The 6,617-nt window shown below is 43.0% G+C and overlaps 1 non-coding gene across 1 annotated transcript; it reads right to left on the bottom strand.

Annotated features, from left to right (window-relative positions):
- Window positions 1-522: 522 nt before the first annotated feature.
- Window positions 523-595, bottom strand: TRNAY-GUA. The gene has a single exon. It is a non-coding gene; the product is annotated as a tRNA-Tyr (tRNA).
- Between the last annotated feature and the right edge of the window lie 6,022 nt (window positions 596-6,617).

Genomic DNA, 6,617 nt, shown 5'->3' with positions numbered 1-6,617 from the left:
CTTCTTCTTACTCTATGTTTTCTGCAGAATGGAAAAAAAATATTTCAAAGGATACATTCTTATCTCCTCTCCTCTTTTTTCAGCGAACTCAACTGTGACTTTATTTTGTTGTTGTTGTTCAGTAGCTCAGTCATGTCCGACTCTTTGCGACCCCACGGACTGCTCCTGAGATGGAGTCCATAGTCTTTTTGTAACCTGCGTTTGAAAATGACATCACATTGCCTTTGCCATATTTTACTCACTAATGCATCACTAGGTTCAGCCCACTCTCAAGAGGAGAAAGGGCATGAAGGAAGCAGGGATCACGGGACTGGCATTGGCCCTCTAACATCCATCAGCTGTGCTTGAAAATCTTTTCTTTCTTTCTAATGGACAGCAGAAAGTGAAAGAAAGAAAGTGAAGTCACTCAGTCATGTCCGACTCTTTGTGACCCCGTGGACTGTGACCCACTAAGTTCCTCCATCCATGGGATTCTCCAGGCAGGAGTACTGGAGTGGGTTGCCAATTCCTTCTCCAGGGGATCTCCCTGACCCAGGGATCGAACCCAGGTCTCCTGCATTACAGGCAGACGCTTTAACCTCTGAGCCACCAGGGAAGCCCAATAGACAGCAGACAGGACCATTTCAAGGCCCAAAGTAAAACTACAGTTCAAAATATCTCGGTATGCTGGGACGGGCAAGAGACAATCCAGTCTCAAGTTATCTGCCTTTTTCCCCTCACTTCTTCCAGAAAAAAAAAAAAAAAGACTAAGTTCCTAAGAAAGTTATAGATCATTGATTAGGTCTAGCTTAAAACCCAATTTTCAGGATTTTCACAAATTTTCACAAAATTTTCACAAATTTCAAAATTTCACAAATTTCAAAATTTTTCACAAATTTCACAAAAATTTTCACAAATTTTTAGACTTCCATAAATTTAGAGAATTCGTATAATGCTGCCTCCATCTGGTTTTCTCCCAAGAACAATTTAAAATGGTGTTCTTCCCCAAACTGTCAATCTGGGCTTGCAATAATATCCCCAGAACCCTCACAGCGTACGTTTGGTGTCTGACATGATCTGATGGTCTTTGACACTGTTTTTCTGGGGGTTGAGTTGGGGTGGTTGACAGGGCACTCTGGGGCTTGGATCTTCGCTGTGTTTTGTCTCAGCATAGGCCAGGACTGGGCCTACGTTCATACTGCCTGTGCGGTGGCCCCCAACATACAACCAGTGGAATCCTGGTCACCTAAGGATTCATGTTACCCTCAAGGAATCACTGTCCATTACTGAAGCTTTAAAGAATCATGTCCATCAGCACTGCAGGGTTTCAAATGGCAGCACGAGCTCTTTCACCCAAGACACAAAGCTTTCTATAAATATCCTCTTTTGATCTCTCTCTGTCCTTGAAACTTTTCCCTACTATGCTGCTGCTGCTAAGTCGCTTCAGTCGTGTCCGACTCTGTGCGACCCCAGAGACGGCAGCCCACCAGGCTCCCCTGTCCCTGGGATTCTCCAGGCAAGAACACTGGAGTGGGTTGCCATTTCCTTCTCCAAAGCATGAAAGTGAAAAGTGAAAGTGAAGTTGCTCAGTCGTGTCTGACTCTTCGCGACCCCATGGACTGCAGCCTACCAGGCTCCTCCGTCCATGGGATTTTCCAGGCAAGAGTACTATGGCCACTGCTTAAAACCTCCTCCCACCAACCCCGCTGTCTCTCTCATAGATTCCATCAGCACCTTCCTGTGTTTCATTGACTTTCTCCTCCCCAATTGTACACGGTATACAACACACTTTCTCAGAACAACTGTGTGTGACCCTTGAGAAGATGCTTTTGTCCCTGTTCTGAAGGCCTGTCTCATGATAAGCAGGCATCAACCCTGCTTTGAAACAGTGATAAATAAAGTTATCTCTCTAGAAAGGGCTGGCAATAAGAAATCAGAGTTTGGATCTTGATGTCTTTCTCCTTTGGTTCCTTTCTCCCAAACTCAATTAGGAAGGAAATGTAGAGGAAACTTTTTCATGGGCAATCTTAGGAATAAAGAAAGGCGCTGGAAATGTAGTATTTATCCTAATAACCAGTCTTAAATTATTCAGTTTAGAATCTCTGAGTTGTTCTCCCAGTTCCCCACTCCTGTCCACTGAGTCAACAGAGCCAAAAAAAAAAAAAAAAAAAAAAAAAACCAAACCAAACAAAAACAAAAACCCCCAAAAACAAAAACCCAAAAAAACCAACAGCTTTCAGTATTTAAATCATATGAAGTTATGTTTAATATCAATATTTCATCCCTACTTCTGAGTATTGTGTATGTGTGTGGTTTTTGAGATGGCTAAAAGATGTTTTGGGTAAAAATACTGCTGTAAATAAAGTCACAAAGAGGAACTAAAGAGCCTCTTGATGAAGGTGAAAGAGGAGAATGAAAAGCTGGCTTAAAACTCAACATTCAAAAAAACCAAGATCATGCCATCCAGTCCCATCACTTCATGGCAAATAGATGGGGAAACAATGGAAACAGTGACAGATTTTATTTTCTTGGGCTCCAAAATCACTGCAGATGGTGACTGCAGCCATGAAATTAAAAGATGCTTGCTCCTTGGAAGAAAAGTTATGACAAATCCAACCAGCATATTAAAAAGCAGAGACATTATTTTACAGACAAAGGTCCATATAGTCAAAGCTATGGTTTTTCCAGTGGTCATGTATGGATGTGAGAGTTGGACTGTAAAGAAGGCTGCTGCTGCTGCTGCTGAGTCGCTTCAGTCGTGTCCGACTCTGTGCGACCCCATAGGCAGCAGCCCATCAGGCTCCCCCGTCCCTGGGATTCTCCAGGCAAGAGCACTGGAGTGGGTTGCCATTTCCTTCTCCAATGCATGAAAGTGAAAAGTGAAAGTGAAGTCACTCATTCGTGTCCGACTCTTTGCGACCCCATGGACTGCACCCTACCAGGCTCCTCCATCCATGGGATTTTCCAGGCAAGAGTACTGGAGTGGGGTGCCATTGCATTCTCTAAAGAAGGCTGAATGCTGAACAATTGATGCTTTCAAACTGTGGTGCTGAGGAGACTCTGGAGAGTCCCTTGGACTGCAAAGAGATCAAACCAGTCAATCCTAAAGGAAATCAACCCTGAATATTCATTGGAAGGACTGATGCTGAAGCTGAAGCTCCAATACTTTGGCCACCTGATGCAAAGAGCTGACTCATTGGAAAAGACTCTGATACTGGGAAAGAGGAAGGCAGGAGGAGAAGGGGGTGACAGAGGGTGAGATGGTTGGATGGAATCATGATTCAATAGACATGAGTTTGAGCAAACTCAGGGAGATAGTGGAGGACAGGGAAGCCTGAGGTGCTGTAGTCCATGGGGTCACAAAGAGTCAGACATGACTCAGTGCCTGAACAGCAACAGCAAAATAAAGTAGCAGTTGAGTTAGCTGAAGAAAGATGAGAGTAGATAAGGATGTATCCTTTGAAATATATATATTTTTTCATTCTGCAGAAAACATAGAGGAAAAAGAAGAGAAACCAACATGGAAATTACCTGGATGGTTTTGCCTCCTTTTTTCAGTTTGGGCACTTACAGTGCCTGAGAGACTGGTTAATAACCAGGAGAACTGGGCCTCAAATTTGAAGGCTATGATTTGTATCCTGTACTTAGGGATTGTGCTCATTTGTCTTTAATTTAGTCTGTTTTGCTTTCTCATTTGTTTTTGGCTTGTTTTCCTGCCTGTGTAGCAGCAGGTGTTTGGGTGATAATAACATCTAAAATAATTCTAGGAAAATGTGCAAATTGGCTGGAGAGCAGCAGGAGCTATCACAACATTTCCTCCCCACGACCCCTGGTAATTCAGCTTAACTAATCAGGTTGCAGCACCTAAGCTGTGGTGTGCCTGGGACACGGCATTTTTTGGTGCATTATTGTGTTGCTGCTTTAACCACAAGGAGTGGCTTATGGAAAAGTTTTATAAATCGGGAGATTGGGCTTGACACATACACACCACTATATGTCTGTGTGTGCTTAGTTGCTCAGTCATGTCTGACTCTTTGTGACCCCACGAACTATAGCCCACCCGGCTCTTCTGTCCGTGGGATTCTCCAGGTAAGAATACTGGAGTGGGTAGCCATTCCCTTCTCCGAGGGATCTTCCCAACCCAGGGATCAAACCCAGGTCTCCTTCCTTGCAGCCAGATTCTTTACCCTCTGAGCCACCAGGGAAGCTGACTATATATAAAATAGATAACTGATAAGGACTTGCTGTATAGCACAGGGAGCTCGACTCAGTACTCTGTAACAACCTATATGGGAAAAGAATCTAAAGAAGAGTGGATATATGTATATGCATAACCGATTCACTTTGCTGTACAGCAGAAACTAACATTATAAATCAACTGTAACTCCAATAAAATTTTCATAAAAATTACTATTAATACAAGATTTTCCCATGTGATTACTATTAGAATTACATATACTATCTCAAACTTATAACAATAAAATAACAAATAAGCAAGAAAAAAAGGAAGAGAAGTCTTGTAGTTTGGGAGGAGTATTGCCACAATCTAAACGAGCTCACTACTGAAAGGTTGTTGCTCAGCCGTGAAAGACGCCAGGACTCTTGGGCCTCGGAGGAGAAGAATTCAATCCGGGGCCAGTGACGAGGCTTGATCGCTCAGAGCTTTTGTGTGATAAAGTTATATTAAAGTACAAAAGAGATAGAGAAAGCTTCTGACACAGATGTCAGGGGAGGGCAGAAAGAGTGCTCCTCTGCTAGTCTTTAACTGGATAGGATGTTATATAGTTACTAGCAAGCTGTGACTTATAGAAAGGAGATGTCTCAGAGCTCAGAGACTGGCACCAGGCCCATCACCCACAACATGTATTTTGAGATAACATTGGCACCAGGTGAGTCATCCCAGGCCATAAAATGATGGACATGAACCCTGAAGAGAGGCAGGTTTCCAAGTAAATGTAGAGTTTCATTAACATAGATTAGGAGAGCAAGGTATGAGTAAAACATACAGGTTTGTCAAGTTGGTTCCGAGTCTTAGGGGGAACCGACCTGCAGACGGAGTCTCGGGTAAATACATAGAACATTAACATAGCTGAAGACAAACATTTCCCTAAGAAAAGTGCATGGGTTAGCTCAGGGTTTGAGAAAAGTTAAGTTCAGGTGGAGCCAGGTGTCGTCAAGGCAATGCAGAGTTTTAAAAGAAACCTCTTTTAAAATTTGTATAGAGAAGGGGAAAAAATATAACACAAGTACTTTGTTTCCTCCTGCTGCTTAATAGAGAGAAATGTCTGACACTTGCAGCCTGTTCCTCCGCTTGGAGACCCCTGGCCGTCCTGCCTGTTACCCTCTCACTACCAAGTAACCCCTTACAACAAGACTTAGGAAAAAAGAGTTTCTAATTCTCAAATTTGAGCTATCAAATATGAAACTAGTGTTCATTAATATTTACATCGATTAGGAATATATTCTGCTTAAAGCAGAAGAAAATCCATGAAAAAATGATTTAAACAAATAAGACTTTTTTTATCAGACAAAGTTGAGAAATTATTCAGTAGGACTCTGGTGCCATCAGGGCCTCCAGTTTCTTCCAATGCCCCACTCTATCATCCTTAGTTTTGTTTGTGCCCTCCAAGAGTCAGTTTCCCCAGTCCTTTGTAAGTTCTGTAATCAAATCTCACTGGCCTCTAAAGTCAAATTCTCTGGGAGTTCTCAGTTCCTTTGCCAGATCCCCAGGTTGGGAAATCTGCTGTGGGTTCTAGAACTTTCTTAACAGTGCGAGAATTTCCTTGGTATAATTGTTCTGCAGTTTGTGGGTCTTCTGCTTGGCGGCTCAAGGTCGACTCCTCCAAGAGGGCTCATGTCCCAGGCTGTGTGCCCAGGGAGCTGCATGCAGGGCCCCTGCCCCTGCAGCAGGCCACTGTTGACTCGTGCCTCTGCAGGAGACTCAGACACAGGTCTGGTCAGTCTCTGTGGGGTCTCTGGGTACTGGTGTGCACAAGGTTTTGTTTGAGCCCTACAAGAGTCTCTGGCAGGTATGGGGTTTGATTATAAGTGTGATTTCTCCCCTCCTACCATATTACTGGTGCTTCTCCATTGCCCTTGGATGTCTGATATCTTTTTTTGGTGGGATCCAATATTCTCCTGTGGATAGTTGTTCAGCAGCGAATTGTTATTTTGGAGTTCTTGTAGGAGAAGATGACCGCATGTCCTACTCCACCATCTTGCCAGCTTCCACCAGCTTAAATTGAAGAAAGTAGGGAAAACCACGAGACAATTCAGGTATGATCTAGATCAAATTTCTTAAGATTATTTACACTGGAAGTGAGAAATAGATTTCAGGGATTAGATCTGATAGAGTGCCTGAAGAACTATGGACAGAGGTTCATGAAATTGTACAGGAGGCAGTGATCAAAACCATCCCCAAGAAAAAGAAATACAAAAAGGCAAAATGGTTGTCTGAGGAGGCCTTACAAATAGCTGAGAAAAGAGAAGTCAAAGGCAAAGGAGAAAAGGTAAGATATACCCATTTGAATGCAGAGTTCCAAAGAATAGCAAGGAGAGATAAGAAAGCCTTCCTCAGCCATCAATGCAAAGAAATAGAGGAAAACAATAAATGGGAAAGTCTAGAGATCTCTTCAAGA

The sequence above is a fragment of the Bubalus bubalis genome, chromosome 1, assembly GCF_019923935.1.
Source record: "Bubalus bubalis isolate 160015118507 breed Murrah chromosome 1, NDDB_SH_1, whole genome shotgun sequence".
Lineage (NCBI taxonomy): Eukaryota > Metazoa > Chordata > Mammalia > Artiodactyla > Bovidae > Bubalus > Bubalus bubalis.
This window is presented reverse-complemented; position numbering and strand designations above follow the sequence as displayed.